Source organism: Rhineura floridana, chromosome 1, assembly GCF_030035675.1.
Source record: "Rhineura floridana isolate rRhiFlo1 chromosome 1, rRhiFlo1.hap2, whole genome shotgun sequence".
NCBI classification, from domain to species: Eukaryota; Metazoa; Chordata; class Lepidosauria; order Squamata; family Rhineuridae; genus Rhineura; species Rhineura floridana.
In genome coordinates, this window is record NC_084480.1 from 167,650,620 (window position 1) to 167,674,516 (window position 23,897).

At 42.4% G+C, this 23,897-nt stretch overlaps 1 long non-coding RNA gene across 1 annotated transcript in view; it reads right to left on the reverse strand.

Annotated features, from left to right (window-relative positions):
* The window catches only part of LOC133387578 (uncharacterized), a 39,175-nt gene extending 17,197 nt beyond the window's left edge, over positions 1-21,978 (reverse strand). Inside the window, exons 1-3 of the long non-coding RNA XR_009763521.1 lie at positions 21,877-21,978; positions 14,318-14,417; positions 9,127-9,200 (exon numbers count right to left, since the gene is read on the reverse strand). This is a non-coding gene — a long non-coding RNA (uncharacterized LOC133387578). The remainder of the gene's footprint in view (positions 1-9,126; positions 9,201-14,317; positions 14,418-21,876) is intronic.
* Positions 21,979-23,897: the final 1,919 nt, after the last annotated feature.

A 23,897-nucleotide genomic window follows, 5' to 3' on the forward strand; every position in this document is an offset into this window, starting at 1 on the left:
CGTCTTTACTCCCCAAAGCTCCCATCTAACATCTCCACAACACTAGGCTCCTTTGTCCCTGCAGTGGCCTTCTGGTGACTGCCCTGGCCTGAAGGCACTTAACCCTTCTTGCTGAAAGCAAGTAGGCTAGATTAAATGTTCCCTACCCAGGCTCCATCTTTTAGCTCAGATTTCTATCTTAATTTCCAATCAGATATTTTTTTTAATTGTATGCTCCAAGCAACTGTGATTGATGCTTAATGTATCATGCTTAATGACATCACTGGGGCCCACCCCGTGACATCACTCAGGCCCACCCTGTGACATCACTCGGGCCCATCCTGTGACATCACTAGGGCCCGCCTCTCAAATCTCAGGTTTTGGGATGCTTCTGACCTGGCAACCCTAGTTAGAACTGTTCTCTCCGTTCTAATTAGTGTCTAATTGGAGAGGAAAGGGAACAGTTTTAACTGGTCTTCTCTCTGCTGGTAGTATCCTTTTCTGATTCTGTGGCCAATCATAATGGTAGAGGGCCTAAGAAAACTGTGCCAGTGAGAGTTAGGAAATGCTGGTGGCCATTGTAATTTATAATTGTGTGCTAAAAGGAGCAGAGACCCTGGAGGGCACTCTGGTAGGTCTCTGTGAGCACACTGGTGCCTTTAGGCTCTGCAGTGAGGACCTTGGGCCTGTAGCATATGTAGGGTCAGTGTGCTGTAGTGGTTAGACACTACCACCAGCAGAGTTTGTTTTGCAATTTTTTCCATTAGGTTTATGGTGCTCACGTTAGTGGGATTCTGAAAGAAAAGAGTTGGCAACAATGCAGAGTGCTAACATTCATGTGGTCCTCTGCATGTGTAAAGCCCCCTCATATGAGAGGCCCAGATAATTGCCCTCTGCGCCTCCCTTTAAAAAGCCCCTGGCTAACACTGTTACTTTTCTTTTATGGACCACCTAATTCATTTTCCCTCTGTATCTGCACAGGAATTGAAATAATGATATGTTCAACTAACTGTCCTGCTAGCAGGAGCCATTGCAAGGATTCCTACTAGCAGAACATGGCTACCCCCTCTCCTCCCCTTGTGCCCCCCCCAATTGGCCACAGAGTGCACCCAGGGGAGGGGAGATTGCTCTGTCAGGCAAACAGAAATGTTCGTGCTGACTGTGCAATCTCATTAGTGCTACATAGAACTGAAATAATGACATTTTCATTATTTGCATTCTTTTTAATTTGTATTTTTCCTTTGAATTTGGTGGGGCCTTAACTTGGCACCCTAGGTGACCACCTAGTTTGCCTATATGGACAGGCTGCCCCTGCTCGTTGGCAAATAAAACTGATATGCAGGAGCACCAGGCTGGCTTATTTCATAGAAATCACTTCAAACGGTACCTGCACTCCATAACTTTCTTTCTAGTAGGGCTAGTGACTTCCTTTTTAAAAAAAGAATGAAAGCTCAGATCCTGGGCTACCTGCAGGGAGCACCACTGAAGGTCTTTGCAGCCACCATGGCACCTATGGGCAACCAGTTGGCGATCTCCAAAGTAGAAACTGCCACAAAGAATGCCCTCTCCTGGGTTACCACTTCCACACTTCTGAGGATGGTAGAATACCAAGATGGCTCCCTCTTTCAATCTTAACAGCCAAGACTACTTAGGGAAGAAGGCAGTCTTTCAGATATTTGGGGCCTAAATGATATAGGGCTTTAAACACTAATGTGAACACCTTGAAATTGGACCCAGAAATGAACTGGCAACCAATGCTGATATTTTAAAAAAGGGGTAATACAAGTTCTGAATGGAACTTCAGTCAGTAATCTGGCCACTGCATTTATGGCCAGTTGAAGTTTCCAAGTAGTTTTCAAGGGCAGCCTTATGTAGAGTGTGTGGCAATTATCCAGTCAGAAAGTTACCAGAGCATGGAGTTCAGTGGCCAAGTCATCTCTGTTCAAAAAGGGCCATAGTCAGTGAATCCGCTGTAGTTGCAGATAGGTACTCCTAGCCACCTGTGACTCCACTTACAATGATGCATCCAGGAGTACCCCTAAGCTATGGATCTGCTGTTTCCAGGGAAGTGCTGCCCTGGGCTCCTATTGCGAGGAAGGGCAAGATACAAATCTAATAAATAAATGTAACCTCATCCTGAAAATGCTATATCCCCACCTCCTGGACTCAAGAACTTGGAACACACAACACTTCTATCTTTTCAGGATTCAGCTTCAATTTATTGGCCCGCATCCAGCCCATCACTGCCTCCAAGCGCTGGTGTAGCACCTCAACTGTCTCTTCCAATTCATAAGGAACAGAGAGATAAGCCTGGGTGACATCCACATACTGGTGACACTTCATTCCAAATCTCCTGATGACAGCTCCCAGTGGCTTCCTATAGCTATTAAAAAGTCTGGGGAACAAGACGGAACCCTGCAGGACACCACAGGACAGCTCCCATTGCACTGAATAGTGCCCCCCGTATCTACTTTCTGGAAATAGCCCTGGAGGTAAGAACAGAACCACTGAAGTACAATGGCCCCAATCCCTACACCCTAAGCTGCTCAAGAAGGATAGCATGGTCAGTGGTATCAAAAGGTGCTAACAGGTCAAGGAAAATAAGCAGGGTCACATTTGCCCTCATCACTTTCCCAACAAACGTCATCAATCAGAGTGACCAGGTGATATCAGTGCCATGGCCAGGCTTGAAGCCAGACTAAAATGGATCCAGATATTCTCCAAACATGCCTGAAGCTTGGCTGCCACCACCCTTTAAGCATCTTGTTCAAGAGGGAAATATTTGTCACTGGGCGATAGTTGTTTAACGCTTCTGGGTACAGGGAGGTCATCTTAAGGTAGGGACACACCATTACCTCCTTCAAGACAGATGGTACCTCTCCCTCCTCTAATGAAGCATTCATCACTCCCTGGAACCACTCAGTCAACCCCTATAGCTATCTCTAAGAAGCCCAGATGGGCACAGGTCAAGGGGGCAGGTGGTCGGCCAAACTTCTTCCAGCAGCTTGTCCATATCCTCAGGCAAAAATAATTGAAACTGATCAAGTACAGATGGAACAGCCAGCACCTTGGATGCCTCCGTCAGACTTGCTGTAACTGTGGTGTTCAACTCTGTTCAAATCAGCTCAGGACCCCAATATCTTCTGGAACACCTCTCCCGATATGAATCTGCCTGGATCCTTAAATCTTATTCTGAGGCCGTTCTCCAGGTCCTCCCTCTGGGGGAGGCTCAAAGGTTGGTGATAAGCAAGAGGGCCTTTTCAGTTGTGGCTTTCCGTGTGTGGAATGCACTCCCTGGTAAGGTCCACCTGGTGCCTTCATTGACATATTTTCAGTGCCATGTGAAGACTTATCTTTTTCCCCAGGCTTTTGATGGACTAAGATGATGTTGTTTGTTATTCGTGTGCTGCCATAGCTTCCTGTGTCTGTTATGGGGGTTGTTGCCTTGTTGTTTCTGTTCTGCTTTTATGGTATAGTATAGTTATTTGTGTTTTTAACAGTGTTGTTAAGTCACTTGGAGACCTTTGGGTAACAACAAATCTAAATAATAATAATGACTGGAGATGAGCAAATGTCCGTATTTTCATAAGGGCAGGAAAGGAGCATCTGGGAAACTACATACTGGTTAGCCTGATGTCAATACCTGGCAAAATTCTATTATTGGTCTGTGAGCATCTAAAAAAGAATGTGCTGAACTGATTACTAAGAGCAGATTGAGTTTATGAAGAATAAATAATGTCAGACAAAACCTCCATTTTTAATAGAGTTACTAGTTTGGTAGATCATGGGAATGCCATGGACATCTTAGATCTTTGATTTCAGCAAAACATTTGACAAGATCTCCAATGATATCCTTCTTGGTAACATGTGGTTTGGACTAGGGATGGATGAATCTGACAGTTTTGGTTTCTCTCATTTTCCCCATCTTAAATTCAGTTCTCCATGGACTTCCAGGAAGGGTGACTTCGCTTGTGCCTGCTTTTGAGACGGGCTCCCGCCTCAAAAGAAGCTTATTCAGATATAAATCAGTCAGAACATTTTTTTTTTGACTGATGAAATTTCTCCCGGGCAGGGAGAAACGTAGAGATCAACCTCAAAAGCCTGTTTTTGTTGGGAGGACTGGATTTCATTAATTTATGAGAAAAGGTCCAGCCAGCAATGCCGGACGGACTTCCGAACAAGCTCTATCTGATTAATGCGATACGTTTATCTTTTCTTCAAAGAGAAAACGGACTAACAGGCAAGCACCCTTCTTTCTATTATTTTTTTTACTTAGCTTAAATTGTTGCAGCAAAAAGAGATTTGTCAAATGAATCAGCTTTAAAGAACTTCTGGGTGAGCTATAACTCTTCTCTGCTATTTACGAAATTAACAGCTTATCTCTGTTTCTATTGCAAAAAGCTGTCCTGGAAGTGCATTCTAAAGATATAAACAGAAGAAGGATTTCTATTCCGAGGAACATTATATTGTCTGGGACTATTCTCTTTTTGGTCTATTTTATTTTGACGAATCTGCTTCTTCACGACGCCACTAACTGTTTTGATGCTGGGAACTAAATTTGTTTTGTATTTTTGAACATAGAGAGATAAGGCAGGCTGCTCTGTTTATACTGTGATGTCATCAAGCCTGGAATATTAACCCAATTGTTGCTGAAATAAGAAGTGGTTCTTCTTTATTTTTGTTTTGTTTTGTTTTCGTGGTTTTAAAAATGGCAATCAAGAAAGTGGCTGAGAATCTGGAAGTAATTATGTTTCAGAAAATAATGGATGAGATTGAGATAACGAAACAAACCCTGCGACAGGGCAGTAAGGAGCTGAAAATTGAACTGAGCAAAATGACGCAGGAGCTTAAAGAAATAGGGGATCCTGTGAGAGAGGAGAATGAGATCAGAGATGAGAAAAGAAAAAATAAAGGGAAGATACAAGCCCTGGAGATTGGAACAAATGTGGAATTGGAAAAAGATCTGGAGTTTATGGATTTTAGAAATAAAATCTACTGTTTGGAATTTAACGTTATCTCTGAAGAAATTAATGAAGATATTAGTGATAAAGTTATCAATGGCTTGGATAATCTTCTGGACTGGAATGACGTGATGGAGCTTGATATAGAGAAAATCTATGGAATTAACTGCAGCCATGTGACAATGGAAAAACTCTCAAGAGATGAGCCAGTACATTTTGTAAAAAAGAAGAACAGAGATATGACTTTAGAACAATATTTCAGCAACTTATTCAGAATTGATGGCAAGAAAATATTTGGGATAGAGGAAATTCCCATCAGACTCTTATTATATGACTATGGTTATGACAGCAAGATTATTATGGAATACTGATAATGGAAGATTGGACACTGAAATTACTGGACTTAACAGGACTATTGAAGATGGAAGATGGAATTAATATGGATAATGGAATAATGGCTATTGAAATTATTGGACCTAACAGATTTTGATGAGATGGATTAATCGATATGTTTATTTGGACTATGGTTATGACAATAAGATTATTATTATTATTAACGAGATGGATTAATCGACATGTTTATTAGGAGAAAAATTGATAGATATATTTCTTAAAGAATTGAAACCTCTCTTTGACTTTTTGTGGAAAGAATAAAGTAATGTTTATGAGATTTGATGATTAATTAAGATAACTACTGGAGGAAAGTGATTTTATAATATAATTTAAGAGACAGGATTGTTATATATTGTAGACCTATAACTGATTTGATCTGCGACAAATGGGAAGTCAACATTTTATTTTTTTGTTTAATCATTTTTGTTTTGTTTTGTTTTTTGTCTTTGAATGTTTTATGATTTTGTTTTGTATGTTTTATGAAAATTTGAATAAAAATTATTGTAAAAAAAAAAATTCAGTTCTCCACATTAGTTTCCATATATATATAAGTGCTCATGAAATTTTATCAGCATTTTAGTGCAAATTTCTCCCAACATACATATTTTTATGTATATTCAAATTTGCAAAATATATTATTTTTATATATGATACCACTCGTCAAGTACTTGAAAGGTTGTCACACAGAGGAGGGCCAAGATTTCTCCTCGATCATCCCAGAGTGCATGACACAAAATAATGGGCTGACAGGAAGCCAGATTTTGACTGAACAACTGGAAAAACTTCCTAACTGTTAGAACAGTACAGCAATGCAACCAATTATTTAGGGAGGTGGTGGGCTTTCCAACACTGGAGGCATTCAAGAGGCAGCTGGACAGCCATGCTTTAAGTTGGCTTTCTGCATTGAGCAGGGGGTTGGACTTGATGGTCTCATAGGCTCCCTTCCAACTCTGTTATTCTATGATTGTATGATTCTATATTGCAGACATATATATATTTACAAGCAATTTTCCCTTATATAATCCGTTTTGTATGTTATTTTCACTAATACAAGCGTTTTAATGCCTACATTAACCTGATTTATGCATTTTTGTACACATTACTTGGCTAGAGAACTTCATTGCAAAATTTAGAGAAATGTGAATTTTGAAAGATGGCACTTTCAGTTCATGTATTGTTTCAGGAAGTGTGAGTTAGGTAAGTTTGCCTTTAAATGCTAACTGAACCAATTTCCCCCCTCATCCCTTGGCTATATACTACTGTTAGGTGGATGCCAACTGAATGAGCAACTGTACCCAACAAATGGCTATGAATGGCTCTGCACCAACCTGGAGGGATGACATGAGTAGATTGCCACAAGGCTCTGTCCTAAGTCCTATGCTGTTCAACATTTTGAAACATGACATAGATGAGGGTATAGTAGGGATGCTTTACATAGTTGCAGATAACACAAAGCTGGAAGGGAAAAGTAACACCATAGAAGACAGAATATGGTAATGTCTCATTTAGATTATTGCAATGCATTATATATGGGGTTGCCTTTAAAAATGGTCCAAAAACTGCATTTAGTCCAAAACAGGGCTGCAAGTTCTTATCTGAACCATCCCTGGCATCACCCTACTTTTGTTTAACTTTTTAATTTTGCAAAAGTGTTTTATAGTCTTTTTATCAAATCAATCTTGAAATTGGAACAAAACAACAATTGGAACAAAACAACAAAAAGAAACTACTAGCATATTAAAGACTTATCTAATGTATTAGGCATACACTTTGTCAGCTTAAGTCCACTTCATCAGAGGCATCATTCTTGGAAATCCATTGAAGCTTATGCAATAATACATCTGCTAGCATTAAAACATAACTTGAATATTGTTTGGTTTTTGCTGTAAGCTATGGTTAGCTAGATACCCCTTTGATTAAAAGTGTACAAGTGTGATGTACCCAGCACTACACAATGAGCCAGTGCCAGAGAGGAGGGTTTCTAAGTTAGATCTTCAGATCCTGGTGTGCTTTGTTTCTTTGCTTGTTTGTTTGTTTGACAGCTGGCTTACTGAGAAGGAAATGTGCTGGCAATGTTTTTCTCAAAGTGTGATGCAGCCTAAGGGTTTAATTATTAGCACCACCAACTAGAGATGGGCAAGAATGTGGCTAATTTCAGATTTGGTACCAGTTTCCCCCATAATCTGCCTGTTCATTATCTCTGCGAAACAATCTTGTGGGCTGCAAGCTTCTGTGAGTTTTCCTGACACCAGATTGTATTTTTAAAACATCTCTTTGGCAGCTTCCTGCTTGTCCAGCAAACCCAATATTGTCTTCACTGACTAGCATTCATCCTCCTCACTAGGACTGTGCAACTCTCTTTCTTTAACCCTTATTCTGACTCCCCCCATTAAAAAACGATGCCCACAGAGGAGGTTTCAAAGCAGCTCTTCTTGCACAGACAGGAAGACACGACTCTCAGCTATGTTCTCCAGGAGAGAAGGGGTATTTCTTGCAGGCAGCAGCGAGACTGAATTGGGCCTCTCCCTTTCTGTGTTTAGGGTTAAAGTCACAGCTTCCATTCACAGTGGGGAGGAGGTTAGGGGGTCATCAGCACACGCACAGCCTTTTTCATGCTGGTAAGTTCCAAGGGGAGGAGCTTCCCTCAGAGAGAGGCAGGTGAAAGCAGCAGCAGCAGATCAGAGTGCACACTCACTTCCTCTCTCAGCATCTGTATCCTACAGCCTGGTGCCACTGGCTCTCTGCCACCCTTCCTGCTTCTGTGCCTCCCTCCGTCTCTCTCCATGACCTCCTACACTTTCTCCCACGCAGCAGTGCTGTATGCTCCTGTTCCCTCCCAACTCTCTATAGCAGAGAGTTAATGTTTTTTTCCTACAGTTAATGTTTTTTCTACCGATAAGAAGGAAAACATTGGTAGAAAGAACATTAAAAGTAACATTACTTTTCCGGCGCCAGGTCAAAACCTTCCTATTCTCTGAAGCATTTTAAGTTACACTGATTTACTTTTTAAAATGTTTATTGTATTGGATTGTTGATTGTATTTTAGTATTATTTTGTTATTCATTGTATTTTTATGCTATTTTATGTTCACCACCCAGAGAGCTATTGCTAGTCGGGCGGTATATAAATTTAATAAATAAATAAATAAATAAATAATAAAATTAAAAACAATATTAGATATCCATATTTTGAAATAACTGAACAGGCAAAAGCAGAAGAGAGACAGAACGATACTAATATGGAAGAGAATTGCCCACCAGTTCATAGGAATGTGAACAGACTGGCACCAACAGGCAGGTCCAAACCCTACCACCAACTCCTCCTCACAAACCACAGCCTCCTCCTACAGACTTGAGCAGGGGAAACATGATTAGGAAGTATGAGCTTCAGAAATAAATGGTATGAGCATGCATGGAGTTCACCTGCCTCACCAATAAGGAACCTTTGTTTATGATAAGCAGTTTCCACCACAGATAACTTTGTATAAATAGTTCATCTTACAATCACCACAGTAGAATAGCCTGCTGGATCAGGCCTTCTAGTTCAGCATCCTGTTCTCAAATTAGCCAACCAAACACATACACACAGAACATTTTTTAATCCTAAAGAAAAACAGGAATGCACCCTCCATAACACTCTCAAACTTTAAAGAAGCACATACATTTATGCCTGCAGTTCCACTTAAATGCAAAATACATCCAGAGAGAACATTTTTAAACCTAAAGAAAAACAGGAATGTTAAAACCTCCATACTTCTCTCAAACCTAAAGTCATATACATTTATGATACCTACAGCTCCAAAAATACACAAGTGTTGAAAGTTGGAACACACACACACGCCATCCACCATTTCTCTTTCAAATCCTCCTAAGAAAAAAGAGATAAATATTTATTATATAAAGAGACTTTTGCGGTGTCCACTGTTGCATTTGCTCACTCTTGCAAGGTCACAAAACAAATACTAAGCAAAAGCAAAGAATAGCAAACATTCCTCTGGCTACTAGAATGTGCTAGAGCTGTGAAACAGCTCTGAGCATGCTCAGAACAGATGTATTAGCTCCTGAATCTACAATAACAGTAGACCTGCTAACTTTAGATTCTGTGGCTGGATTGCCATCATGACAACAGGAAGGAGGGGTAAACTGCACAGCCAGGTAAACTGCACAGCCAGCAGCTGCAGTAAGATACACATTTATTATCACATGTTTTTTTTCTGCCAGGAGACAGACTGGTGGGACCTCCTGGCCATAGCAATACTTTTGGATTGAGATTGGCTGAGTGCTGTAGAGAGCTGAGCGGCTAGAGAATAGAAAATTCATAGAAATGTGTCCAGGAACCTCTCTAAATTCAAATGGATTATGGAAGGATGTGAGGAACAGGAAAAAGTGTAGCTTGGAGATTGGCCGGTGGGGGGACTTTTAAAAAAAATGTTTGGCATTTCACTCGACTTCCACTGGGTGTACTTATGTGGGACTGTGATTCCACTTTTCTCCTCCAAAAGGAGTTGCTCAGAGAAGCTAACTCCAGCCAGCTTCTTGAGATCCTCCTCTTCTTCAGAAAATATTGTGTCAGCAGCAGGATCAAAGTTGTCCGCAGTAAGTGTGAGAAACACCAAATGCACATGAAAATGTTTAGGAACTGGGTGGAAGAAAGCCTTAACACAAGATCTTCAGATGGATCACCTGAGAAAGAGCTTGAAGCCTAATTCCTAGCACTCATGCACAGCATTATTAAATAATTGCCCCGTTATCAAACGCCACTCTTGTAAAAGGCCTTTGGAAAGATTGCTGATGAGTTTCACTCAACTTTCAATGCATGTTTCAGCTCTCCCCCTCTGCAATCCACACCCTTCTTCTGCTATCCAGCTGGAACATATAATGGATGTAAAAGCCAAGGCAAATGTTGGTCCCACCCTCCACCATCTAATTGAATGCATGTTTAAAACCAGCAGGCTGCTCTAATTCAGCTTAGCACCTACAATATTGGCAATTCTTATTTAAGGCTTCAGTGCTGGTTTTTATAATTCTCCATTAATATAAGCTTTGATGTACAGTTAAAAAAACTACCATAAAAAACTACCGAGGAATACATTGTATTCCTTTCTAATATCACTCAGACTGAATATGAGCAACATCGCTCTATAACCAGAATGATTTCCCTTTTTAACAAAGTGCTGAAGTAAAATGGCAAGGATCTCTTTGGTGAGTCTGCTTCCTGTATTGCCGTTTACAGATGCTTGATAGTCTAACAAACTATCACATAAGTAACACTTGGTTGAACCAAAGCAAAAATGTTTTTAAGAAACATTGGGTTGGTTGAAGAGCATTTTTGAAGCTCCAGGAATGCCTTGTGTTATAGAGGAAAACATTGGATTCAACACAATTTGTTCACATCTATGAAACGTAATTTCTGCAATATTTATGTCACATCACATAACACTGAACTAGATGTGAAACACTCTTTGAAAGAAACCAAAAAGACTAAATACATAAAATAAAGCAACAGATACATGTATATTTTCAAAGTAGTTTTCCATTCTATACGAAGAATCTGCATTTCTTTCCTTTTCACTGCGATCAGTCAAGCAGAGAAAGTATTCAATGCTCCAAGTGGATTTCTTTTGTTTCTTAAGCAGTTTCCTATCCCTTCTGCAGGCTAGCCCTAGTTTTCCAAATCTCTGGAATGGGGAAATGATCCAGACAGCTGACCCAATTGCTCCTGAGTGTCCCCTTCTACTTAATAGAGCCAGGTTCCCCCAGGGTGGTGGCCCAGAAAAGGACATTTTCTGTGGCAGCCTCTAAGCTGTGGAATGCCCGCCCCACGAGGTGTGTCTGGCACCTTTATTATGTAGTTTTCATCATATGCTAAAAATACATCCCTTTACCCTGGCCTTTGGACATCTGCGATATTGATGTGTATATCTCAATCTACAAGCAACAAGAGACTCCAGGGGTTCCAGCGCGTAACCAGGGTTCAATTTCCTTGGAATGAAGGTCACTGGAGACTGTGATGTCTTTAGGATATATGGTTTTATTTACACATATATACAACCTGGGCATGAGAAGGGCTCATAGCATTTACACTCCAAAAGATCCTGCTTCTCCATTAGGTTCCCAGGGAAGCTTCCCAAAGCCATAGCTTTGAATTCAGCACAGAGAGCAAGCCAAGTCTCTGTCTCTTCCCAACTCCAGACCAGACTAGCCAAAGCTAGCTCCTGAGGTATTGTTCTCCTACCTACAAGATAACCTCCAGCCTGTTGTTTGTATGGCAACATGGCCAACTTCTTAGTCATACAGATAAGATGCTTGACAGACTTGGCCAGAGCCATTACCTGAACAACAGTTCACCATGTTCCTTCCACTACAGATCCTAACTTTACAGATACAAAATTACAGACTTGGGGGGAGACTCAAAGACATCATCCAGACCACCACCTTAATCCTATAAAAATATTTTACAGCCCACCCTATTCTGTTAACAAACAGGGTCTGATGGACACGTGTATTGGGTACTCTTGTGTGGACCCATCACCCTAATGACCCCTTAGACATGATACTCCAACAAGTACTTTTAGCTGGTGTCAAAACTGCACATGGCCTAAAGCGTGCATCTGAACCCTCCCAAGCTAGAAAAGGTGCTCCCACACAAAAACATAGAAAAAGAAGGAATTTATTGTAAGAAGGCAAAGGTAATTTTAATAATAAGGCAAAGCAGTATACATTTACAATATTGGGCATACATAAAATAAAATTCTAATATAGCCACATTTCTAGACTTGAAGAAATAAGAGTTCCTACCAGGGCTGTGCACTGGATTTGACCAAGGCCCGAGCCCCAAGCCAAATTGGAGGGTTTGGGACATCAGCTGAGTTGGTTTCAGACAGCAATGGATCACTATTGGCTATTGGGGTGGGATATTAGGCATAAGAGGCAGCCATTCAGTGGAAAATCTGCAAAAAGGCAGAGACCGAGAAGGTAGGTCCAATGCTGTGGTCTCCTTCCTGCTTGAACACTGCCCCACAGGATCAGTGCCTCTGCTTATCAGCTGCTAAGCTGAGGGAGCAATCTTGCGGGTTACAGGCAGAGCTTTGCTAGGGGATTTCCAGCAGGAAATCTGCTTGCAAACAAATACTGTGCTGGATGTTCCCTCGTCTCATCAGCTGTTGAGTGGAGGGAGTGATCCTGCAGGGTATGGGTGCTGGTTTGCTGTCAGTAAGGCAGGGGGAAGGAAATGTGACATCTCTTCCCCACCTCCTTCCCAGCCATGGCTCTAAGGTGGTGCAGGGGGTCCCCGAGTCAACCCAGGGCAGGTTGGCCTGCTGCCCCCCATGGAGCCATGGGGCAGATTGGGGGGGTCTGTTCACAGTCCTAGTTCCTACACTAAAAGGAGAAGACAGATAATTGCAAAGTTACCTCTTCTAGCACTGGCTAAAATGCTATTGAATGCTATGTGTGGAGGGGATGAAGGTGCTGCAGACCCAGGCATTCAGCTCACTGCAGTGATTTCAGATCTTTATTAGTTCAGCAGGATATCAGGCATAGACCCTTTGGCAAGCCTTAGGTCTGAAGTCCAGCAATGAGTTTAAAGGTGTTCTCTTGGAACAATGTAGAGAGGAAGAACCAGAGGCTCCAGATATTTAAGATGATCAGGAGAGAGGCTGTAACTGAGTGCACACTGGGAGTGGGGAGAGTCTACTATTATAGGATTGCAGGGTTGGTGGTCTGGATGATGTATTTGGGTTCCCTCCAAACCTGTAATTCTGTATCTGTAAGGTTGGGGTCTGTAGTGAAAGGAACCTGCTGAACTGATCAAACCAGTGCCTTTGTTAAGGTAATGGTGCTGGCCAAGTCTGCCATGCATCCTATCTGCATGACAAAGGAGCTGGGCATGTTGTCATAGGAACAACTAGCTGGTGATGCTCTTCCAGGAGGGGGCAGTCCCTTTCCCCTCATCTGGCTGGAGGCCACCTCATCCTGGGGCCAGGAGATAGCCTTTGTGGTATTATGATGAGCTTCCGCAGGGCCTTGAAAACCTGGCTCTTCAGGCAGGCTTTTGGGGTGGGTTAGGTTTTATTATTATTGTTTGAGATTTTTAATGCTCTAATGTAATTTGTATGTTTTATGTTGTATGTCACCCAGAGTGGCTGGATAACCAGCCAGATGGGCGACTAATACATTTAATAAATAAATTAATAAATAAATTAGCCTGATCTGGTAAGAGACAGAGAGGCTTGACTGTGCTGAATCCCGAGCTGTGGTTTTGGGGACTCCCCTAGGGAAGTTAGGGTTGTTTATATGTGTAAACAAACCATATATCCTAAAGACACCACAGTTTCAATTGACCTTCATTCCAAGGAAAGTGAATCCTGGGTAAGCATTGAAACCCTTGACGTTTCTCACCGCTCAACAATTAGGGTGTGTGCAAGACTACTAAGGTAAAACTTGTAGGTGATCCAAAAGCATGTCTAGGTGTGTTAGTACAATGACCAATGGGAAGAGGTCAAAATGAGGAAAGGGGTTTAGGCAAAACAAAGCAACAAAAAGGGATTGGTTAAAATGAGGAAATGAAACAGGATAGGGTAAAATCTAGGAAGGTTCTGATGACACCACTCTTACAATATCTTCACTGGCTGCCCATCCACTACCAAGAAAGGTTCAAGGTCTTTGTATTAAATTACAAAGCCCTGAACAACTTAGATCCAACTTAGGGACTGCCTGACCCTTATATCCCAGTTCAATCACTGAGATTATCTGGAGGAGCAGCTCTGATCATCCCCCAGGTTGGTGATGTAATGTTTCTCTGCTGCTATCATCATAACAGAGTATGTTCAATAATGAGCCCTTACCTGTGTTCGGTCATATATGCAGTGAGACTTATGTCATTTCCACTCTAGCTGTCTCCCAACCTGCTTTATAACCCACAGTTCACTGGTAAACTACATAGCCAAACAAGCTCTGGCCTGCAGAAGGAATCATGTCAATTACCTGTGTCAGCTCCGTATTCCATAGAGTAGTCATGGCTTCAACAGGAGCACCAACATCCCAAGTCCCTCAAGAATCCATCAACTGTATAGGTCCACTATTCCTGCAGAGGTAAAAAGCAACTGCCAATTTAAATCTCAAAAGGAAGTGATTGGCCAGATCTGTCACAACCAGATCACTATTCTTCCATCCTATTGGCAAAACCAAGACAAGAGTGTGATCCACTACATATATCATGTCAGTAACATTTGGGATAGCCCCATGGTTGTCATGAAATTCTGATCTACCCCTGATAAGATTGCCTCGTCATGTATGCTGAGATCCTGCAGAAACACCATGCAGGAGGTCCTCAGTGCCAATTCACAGACCACCACCATGAGCTCACAGAGACTGCTATCCCCTATCCTCTCTTTTTCAATAATAATAATAATAATAATTTTATTTATTGGTCGCCTATCTGTCCAGGTTAGTGGACACTCTAGGTGACTTACAATAGCTAAACGCTATACATAATCTACAATATACAAAACAACCACAGTCCTAAGCAATTTAAAACCAATTTCCAGTTAAAACATCATAAAATTAATCCTCCTCAATCCCATAGGCCTGCCTGAAAAGCCAGGTTTTCAAGGCTCGACGAAAACCTATCAGGGAGGGAGCATGTCGGAGATCATACGGAAGGGAATTCCAGAGGGTGGGGGCCACAACCGAAAATGCCCTCTCTCTGGTCCGCACCGGCCTAGCTGTTTTAGCCGGTGGGACCGAGAGAAGGTCTTGAGAGGCTGATCTTGTAAGGCGGCATAATTGGTGATTCTGGAGGCGCTCCTTCAGATAAACTGGGCCAAAACCGTATAGGGTTTTAAAGGTCAACACCAACACCTTGAATTGGGCCTGGTAAACAACTGGTAACCAGTGAAGATCTATTAATACTGGAGTGATGTGATCACGGCGACGGCTGCGCTTGATCAAGCGCGCCGCCGCATTCTGTACCAGCTGTAATTTCCGGACCGTTTTCAAGGGTAACCCCACGTAGAGCGCATTACAGTAGTCTAAGCAAGAGGAGACCAGGGCATGTATCACCTGTGGGAGCAGATGAACAGGGAGGTAGGGTCGCAGCCTCTGTATCAGATGTAATTGATACCAAGCTGCCCGACTCACCGCCGAAACCTGAGCCTCCATGGACAGCAGGGAGTCAAGGATGACCCCGAGGCTGCGGACCTGGTCCTTCAGGGGTAATCTCACCCCATTAAGCATCAGGTCTGTAATACCCAACCTTCCTCTGTCTCCCACAAGTAACACCTCGGTCTTATCGGGATTCAGCTTCAGTCTGTTCTCTCCCATCCAACCACTTACGGACTCCAGGCACTTGAACATGGTATCTACAGCCAACTCTGGTGAAGATTTAAATGAGAGATAGAGCTGTGTGTCATCCGCATATTGGTGACACTTCAGCCCAAAACTCCTGATGACAGCCCTCAGCGGTTTCACATAGATATTGAACAGCATGGGAGAGTGGATCGAACCCTGTGGCATTCCACAATTAAGGGGCCAAGGGTCTGAAACCTCATCTCCCAAAGCTATTCGTTGGTACCTGCCTGAGAGATAGGAATGGAACCACTGTAGAACAGTGCCCCCTACTCCCAATCCCCCCAGGCGATCCAACAGGATACCGTGGTTGACGGTATCGAAAGCCGCTGAGAGATCCAGGAGGACGAGGAAGGTATATTCTCCCCTATCCAACGCCCTCCTCATATCATCTACCAGAGCGACCAAAGCTGTTTCAGTTCCATGCCCAGTCCTGAAGCCCGATTGGAATGGATCCAAATAATCCGTTTCCTCCAAGTGTGTCTGTAACTGTTTGGCCACCACTCGCTCAATCACCTTGCCCAAGAATGGTAGGTTAGAGACTGGGCGGAAGTTGTTCAACTCTTGGGGATCCAAGGAGGGTTTCTTTAAGATGGGCTTTATCACCGCCTCCTTGAGGGCTGATGGCATAGCACCCTCTTTCAAGGATGCATTTACCACTGCCTTGATCCCTTCACTCAGTCTCTGTTTACAGCTCATTATGAGCCATGAAGGGCAAGGATCAAACAGACAGGTGGTTGGCTTCACAGTACTGAGCACCTTGTCCACTTCCTCAGAGGGAAGAGGCTGAAACCGATCCCATCGGACTGGAATGCAACTGGCCGACTCTGGCCCACTTCCTGTATCCACGGTGGACGGAATCATGCTCTTCAGATGCTCGATTTTACCAGCAAAGTGTTTAGCAAAATTATCACAGGACATTTTTGATTGCTCCATGGGTTCCGAAGACACTGGACCGACCAGACTTCGGAACACTTGGAACAATCTCCTGGGACAGCACTCTGCTGACGCAATGGAGGCAGCAAAGAAATCCTTCTTTGCTGTCTTTGTTGCCACTTGGTAGGCAGTTATCGCTGCTCTAACCAGTGTCCGATCGTCTTCAGTGCGAGATTTCCGCCATCGGCGCTCAAGTCGTCTCACCTCCTGTCTCAGACCCCGCAACCGTGGTGTATACCAGGGTGCTGTCTGAGTTCTGTTCAGGGGGAGAGGACGTTTCGGAGCCACCCGATCCAAAGCCCCAGTGATCTCCCTATTCCACTCCATCACCAGGGCTTCGACCAGGCGACCTTCAGTCAGCTCCAAATCACCCAGCGCATTCAGGAATCCCTGAGGTTCCATCAGGCGTCTGGGGCGGACCATCCTAATAGGTCCTTGTCCCCTGTGGAGGGTGTGTGGCATCGAGAAGTCTATATTCACCAGATAGTGATCTGACCATGACACAGGGTTAGAAGAAACAGCCCCCATTTTCAGAGCACTTCCCTCCCCTCCCGAGACAAACACAAGGTCAATCGCATGACCGGCTACATGGATGGGCCCTATATTACTAAGGTGCAGATCCCATGAAGTCATGGTTTCAATGAAATCCCGAGGGGCTCCAATGAGTGCAGTCTCAGTGTGTACGTTAAAATCCCCCACAACCAATAAGTTGGGGGAAAGCACCCGCACGCCCGAGACCACCTCGAGCACCTCAGTCAGGGAGTCTGCTGTGCAGCGGGGAGGACGGTACACAAGCAGAATCCCTAAACTGCCCTTTGGGCCCAACCTCCAGTACATGCAATCAACAAACTTGGTCTCATGGAGAGGGGGTCTGGTGAAAACCAAGGATTCCCGATAGATGACTGCCACACACCCTCCCCGTCTACCAATCCTCGGCTGCTGTGCGTATTGGAAACCGGCTGGACACATGGCCTCAAGTATAGGAGCCGAGGCCTCATCCAGCCAGGTCTCCGTAATACATACCAGGTCTGCGTTCTCATCCAAGATCATGTCATGGATGAGTGCTGTTTTTTGTACCACAGACCTGGCATTACACAACAGCAGTCGAAGATTGGATGGAGTCCTGCATCCCCCAGTTATCTTCTGGTTGTGGACAGGTCCGGAACAAGGGATGGATATTATGCATCTATCCCTTGTTCCCCTATTCAAGCCTTCCCATATTTGTCAACTGCATTCATATTTCTGGTTCAGTCACAATTTTCTATCCCAGGCTTTTCTCCCCTCTCCAAGAGTTTTTGTGCCAAATCTTGACACCATCAGCTGCAGGGTTCTGCAGGGGACATGGCAGATGCAGCCATCAGACAGGTGTTGGTTTTACAGGTTATCCTCTCCTCCTAATAGGAGTGCTACTGTCATCCAGCACACTCCATTACCAACACCAACACCCACACCCACACACATAACCCATTTTTCTTTTTCAAATGACATTCAGAATTCTATGGCTGTCATGGGCCCCATGTAAAGTTCATGGTGGAGTGATCAGGAAGAGAAGAATGATGACTGGGACTCAGCCCTCTTCACTCTAGTTATGACTGAAAAAATGCTGCATGATAATAAACAGGTCCTGGTCACTCCTGCCTTGTCACTCATGCTGCCACTTGCACCTCCTCCAGATGAGGAGGAGCTGAAGGCTCAACCAAAGGTGATGTCAGAGTAGAATCTGACTGAAGTGCCGCCATCTCTGTCACCAAGGACATGGCGGCAGATGCGCTGGTACAAGCAGTTAGCACCAACTTTTCAACTTTTCTGTAGGAATGCTTGCATGCTTACACAGTCCCGTTCAAAGAAACATTCCTCACACAAATAGAGAGAGACCACCCCAAGACTACTTAAAGAGTCTCAAGGGGTGTGTCTAATTGCTGCGACAGTGTCCTAGCTTGACTAATCATGCCTAGTTATGCTGTGTAGAGACGCATGTATAATCTGTAAACTGATCTAGGAAACACCCTAAACTGAGATTTCACATTAATTTTAATGGAGAAAAACACACCAGTGAGTCTGAGTCTGCATCCAACAGGGCTGGCCAGGACAATAGTACCTTGAGCATTATCAGTCTTCATTGACAGTTTTGAGGGGTTTGCCCCTTTTAGGTTTTTTTAAATTGTTATACTTTAGGGTTCCCCTAAGGATGCCAGTTCCTTTCTCCTGTATCTCAGTTGCTCTGTTTTGGCTCTAAACCTGTCAGCACTCACCACCTGAGCTTGCTCTTAGAGAATGTGACATATTTATGGATTGATTGATTATTTGATTTATATCTCACCCTTCCTCCCAGCAGTTATATAGTTATACAGCAGTTATATGTAGTTTTGTGCTCTGACCTTCCCTGCATGGTAGGACATTTCAGGGACAGCTTTGTAAGGGTCAATTTCCTTAGGAAGAAAGAATATTGGAGACTTGTTTTGATGCATGTACTTATTAATAAGTAATAAAATGAAATATGTGCAACAGGCACATAGAAAGAATACCTTGTTTCATTTATGTAGACATAATTTTTTCACACATTTTTCATAATGTAATGTGCAGTAATCTTTTTTAGACTGGCATCTGGTAGACATGCAGTTGTCCTTAAACTCCAGTTACACATCAAGAGCTGGAGTTGTATGTCTAAACCTTAAAGGGTTTACTAGTTGTATGACCTCTAAACCCTAAAGGGTTTGCTAAAGAGGGCAGAGACCTTAGGTCAATTGTGATTATTTTTTTCATAAAGCATGAGCCAGAGACATAATTTTTTTAAAGCCTCAAGTGCTTGACTAAAACTGTCCTCTCCTTTTCCATGTTTTTCCATTAATTTCAGAGACATGAGAGTTCCAAGTGCACCTTCCAAAAAGTTACATTATTTTGGAGTATCCAAGGAAAACCATATTTCATTGAAAACAGAATGTGCCAAGCACGGCAGAGAGAGATAGGGAGCTAAATACACATGAAATGCAAGGTATCGTTTTAAAAGAAAAGGTTTGAAAGAAGGGAATGGAGAGCAGACAGCATATGAGTAACCTTTTGCCTGCCCATTTTTCTCTGTTGAGACTTGGTATAATACAAGCAAAGAAGCAGCAGGTAAAGGAAAGAGTTAATTCCCCCCCAAGCTGCTTGTCTTTTAAAGGCATAGGGGCATTGTTACATATAGTTTCATGCAATGTATAGCAAGGGTTCCTGAAATGAATTGCATTCAGGTGGTCCGTGGTGTGTTTAGGGATGAAGACGGGAGACGGCACATCCGTGGCTGTCAGTATATACTGATTTTTAATTGTATTTTTATTACTTCTTTTGTTTCCTGTATTGTGTTTAATTGTATTACAATTGAAATTCTACAGAATAAAATCATTAAATAGTTCACCAAGACCCTCAGCAAGTTTTACTTGGACTGTGGGGGGAAATGTTTGGGAATCGCCAACATATAGTTAGTTCCTGGTTTATTTATTGGCCTGAGCTTTCAGGCAACAGCTAGCTTCTATCAGACACATGATGTATACATTTTAAGATGAAACTACTTTCAGGTTTAACTTGTGGCCGGTTAGACAACATCAACCCTCTGTTGTTAGTCATATTATTTCCAAGGGCTTCCCTTATTTAAGAAAAAAGAGAAATTCTTTCCCCATGAGTCACTAACCAAGTGGTTGTTTTTATATAAACTTTCCTTCAGTCGGTTAAAATTGGAACATGGCCATCTTATCTCCCACTCTTTCTGAAGCTGCTTTTTCTTCATTTCTTTAAACCTTTCTGCAGCAATGTTTGGATTTGGTGGTGTGTTTTCCTTCTGACACCTATTTTTAAATAGTTTTTGCCATGTAGTTTCAGCAGCCGCACAGTGAACATAATTTATCATTGCTAGAATGAGAAACATCCTATCACATTTTCTTCTCTTAATTTAATTTCTGTTAGAACTAAGATTTTAATTGCTTGTTTGCATTTTCACTTAATATTTAAATATATTTACACACTAAAACATCAGCGAAGATGCCTTTTTGAGGATGTCAGAGACAGTTTTACTTAATGGAAACATAGTTTATACTATTCAAAAGTAGCTACAACATGTTAGAAGGAAATGCCATCTTTAATTTTTTAAATCAAATTATGGGAAAAGGAATGTCAAACATATCTTCTTACATTTATTCAAAATTTGACTCAAAAGATGAAAAAAAGTTCAAGACCTGTCCATATTATGAAAGACACTGGTTTAATATATCCATTCACATTTACCAACTTCTATCCTTTCCTCCCATACACATTGACAGTGCTATATAAATAATAAATTTGATTTCATCTGAAATAAAATAAAATAGATTAAATAAAATTTAAACTTATTAAATGAAATTCAAAGGATCAAATGGTTATGTCACCCCCTGGGTATGCTGGGGGGCAGGGAGGGAGGAATGGTTCTTTAAGAATGATTCCAGGTAAGCAATAAAATGATTGACAACAGCTGCGTTTAGTTGCTTTTATTCAGCTAACAGATTGTGATTCTACAGAGCAGATGAATAGATATAAGCACAGCATAAAATATCTCATGCTCCTTATGGGCAGTATTTGGGAGATCCCATTGCATAGATCTGAGCAGGGGGGGCTGTGGTCTGCCTCCACCATTTTCTCTCTCTCCTAGAGCTTGACCTGTTTGTGTCACAAGCATGCTACTGTGTCTCTCTTACAATCTCAGGGAGGCACTAGCCCCTTCCTTATAGTGGAATGAATCATGTGTCATGAACCTCAGAGGAGGCCGCCAGGATATGTCTGGGCTTATGCCTATGATGTAATACAAGAAAGAATGTGAACTCTTGTAAGAGAGTTCACAGTTTGTTGTCTACACAGCTCTTTACTATGCCATATTGGTACAAGCCATTTCAGCCCCCCTAATAGTCACAGATGAGGACATAGGAAGGGGGAAATTGAGGGACTCCACATATCTCAAAACAATTAATGATACAAAGTTCACCCTTTTGCAGAATGAACTAAGTCAGTCCAATTTCATGCTTAAGTCCATAAAAAGTTCATCCTCAACATCTCCCACCTCCTAGCATTCAGAATGTTAGAACCTACTGTGCTGAAGTATAAGCTCCAAAAGTAAATCAGGAGTCACACACAAGTAATAAGATGTCAGGAGGTTTTCCATAATTGTATTTTGATACTAGAAAAGGTTTACCCTGTTTAACCTGTGCCATCTACACAACTTTTAAAGGCACAAAGCATCATTCACTTTGTCTCTGTACCTGTACTTCTCACTGCAAACTGCTCCTGTTGGAAGAGAACAAATCTTTTCAGCAAGGAGATATAGGAAATGTTTCACATCCCTTCCTTCTGATTGCTTTGCAGCTATGATCATGTGACTGTGTTGAACAACAGCAGTGCTTCAGTGTCTGCCTAATAAGCCTCAGAACAATGTTTCCATGTTTTGTTTTCTAACTTTCTTTACAGATGTCCAGTTGTTTTACTTTTTTAAAAAATGAAAGCTAAGTACAGTATTGAGGGAGGAAATGGATGTGAAGATGAACTAGAAATCACTCAAATTTCTATGCCCAAAGAAACTTAATTCACATTTAGTTCACCCAGCAATTATCAGAACTACCTTCAGGTGTAGTTCAGATATTTTTGAATTAATTCGGTCAAGTTTGTTCAACTGAACTAGTTCATTCAAAGCATGCGTTAATGCTGAAAAGGGAAAGACAGAATATTTTCATGCATGTAGACCACAAACTGGAAGGAAAAGATATATTTCCAGGTTTCTTTTCACTGCATTTGGCACAGAGAGGACCTCAGCATTCCACCAGGCCCAATACATTTTGCTGCCTGAGGCAAAAAAGATGATCCAATCAGACAGAAGCTGGCTGGATTGACAACCTGGAATTCTGAACTGGAGTACTCCACATTACAATTTTTTTTGCGGGACTCACCTATTTACATCTAATATTAATGTTTTATTGTTGTTGTGTTTAAATTTTTATTTCACCCTGAAGCACTGGGATTAGATGGGCTAAAATTACAGATGAATAAATGAGGATGTGAAATAAACCCAAGCAATCTCATTTATTTATTTATTTTATTTATTTATTAGATTTTTATACTGCCCGACTAGCATAGCTATCTGGGTGGTGTACAACAGAAAATACAAATACATCTCATAAAATCCCATATTAAATACAACAAAAACATGTAAAAAGAAGAAACAATCTAAAATCAATTACACAAATTTTAAAATTTAAATTAAAACGCCATAGAAAAGAGGCAAGTCTTAAGCTGGCGCTGAAAAGACAGCAGCGTCGGCGCCATACACACCTCATCAGGGAGACTGTTCCAGAGTTCGGGGGCCACCACTGAGAAGGCCCTAGTTCTTGTCACCACCCTCCGAGCCTCCCTATGAGACGGGACTCGGAGGAGGGCCTTCGAGGTTTTACCTGACAATATGCAAAATGTGTAATGTGATTCACAGTAAGTAGTTCTGGGATGGTCCATGGCCTAAGCCAGGCCTGCCAAATTCACAGCTACTGAGCCATATACAGCTTATCAGCTGTCCCCTCTCCTACCTGATAGTTAGTCAAACACAAGTAATTTTTGCAGACTTAGTGTTTTTTGACCATCTTCAACAAACTAGGTCTAAAACAGGGGTGGGTAACCCCTTGGTCCAAGGGCCTAATCTGGCCCCTAAGACCCAAATGATTTTGGCTGCAGCAGTAAAAGTTTTTTTTAAAAAGTAGACATGGCCCTGGGGTGGGTGGAGAGGCTTAATCTCTCTTTCCAGCCCAGCACCATAATGGGAATGTAAATTCCCCCCTTCCCATTAAGGATGAGGGATAAATTTGATGCAGTTCTCATTTAAAGCTGAATCTGTCAAAAAAAATCTGTCAAAACACAATCATCCTCCAAAATTTGGGAACAGCTGCAGCATTGGGGGACTGGAGAGACCTGCCCTGGGAGTGAGTTCTTGAGCATCTGGGTGCTTGCTTGCTTACTCCTCTGGGTTGCTGTCTCTTGAGACAGCTGAAGTCCCTGGTAAGTGCTGCAAGGACTGGCACCCCCTGCCTGACCCTGAATCCAGAGAGAGGATGCAGTCAGTCTTGAAGCTTCTTGTATCAGCTCCTGGTTGGGTCATGAGGCATAACAGCTGGCAGCTCTTGGGCAGTAGGGCTGCTGCTGTTACACAAAGGGTTGATTTATCACCCGGTGGAAGCACCCAATAATTCACCAGACGGGAGACCAGCGCTGATCCAAATCACCTTTACCACCGGCTTTTGCA